Source organism: Penaeus monodon, chromosome 15 (assembly GCF_015228065.2).
Source record: "Penaeus monodon isolate SGIC_2016 chromosome 15, NSTDA_Pmon_1, whole genome shotgun sequence".
In the NCBI taxonomy this organism is placed as follows: domain Eukaryota; kingdom Metazoa; phylum Arthropoda; class Malacostraca; order Decapoda; family Penaeidae; genus Penaeus; species Penaeus monodon.
Genome location: NC_051400.1, coordinates 46951367 through 46952061, shown reverse-complemented (window position 1 = coordinate 46952061; position 695 = coordinate 46951367). Strand labels below are relative to the sequence as shown.

At 34.2% G+C, this 695-nt stretch overlaps 1 protein-coding gene across 1 annotated transcript in view; it reads left to right on the top strand.

Annotated features, from left to right (window-relative positions):
* Window positions 1-695, top strand: part of LOC119582056 (gamma-aminobutyric acid receptor subunit alpha-1-like) — a gene marked incomplete at its 3' end in the record, with an annotated part of 210639 nt that overhangs the window by 58463 nt on the left and 151481 nt on the right.

The following is a 695-nucleotide window of genomic DNA, read 5'->3' as shown; positions in this document are numbered from 1 at the left end:
GGTCTACATGATCAACCAATATGTTTATGGCCACATTCTTGCTAAATGAGTTGCTCCTTCTGTTCTGAGGGATTGAAAGTTTGAACATTTCTACAGATTATATTTTTTCCCTGCAAAGAAGCTCGACTGTTCACGTCATATTCTACGCTCAGATTTAGATTTCCAAAGGCATCTCATATACTCCCTTCATATCTTTCTTTTCTTGTAGCAAATGTTTCTTAGTATCACCTCAGTGTCTTCATCAACTTTCAAGTTTCTCATCTTTTTGAAAAAAAAAAGATATAATCTTTCCCAGTAAATATATTTTCGTAAAATCTCCTGTCATTATTCAAGAGGAAAGAATTTCGGAAATTCTATACTTTTGGTTACCTTAATGTCAGCGTAAGAAGCGCTCTGCTTGATCTGTGACCAAAACTATAATAAAAATAATAAAAATATGATATTTTTTGGTGATTCTTACGTCCGTAGATTACAAAAAATGAACACAGTATCCCTGTATATTCATGGGCACACACGACCACATGTTTCGTGAACACAAATGGTCATATTGCTGTATTGCTGTCGTTTATATATACAAAAACATCATATGGTTGTCGCTGAGTACTTATCGGTTCTATATTCCTCTCATATTCCTCTCTAAGCTCAGGTACTTAATAGTAGATACGTCATTATAGTGGCTGTGGAATAATACCTGT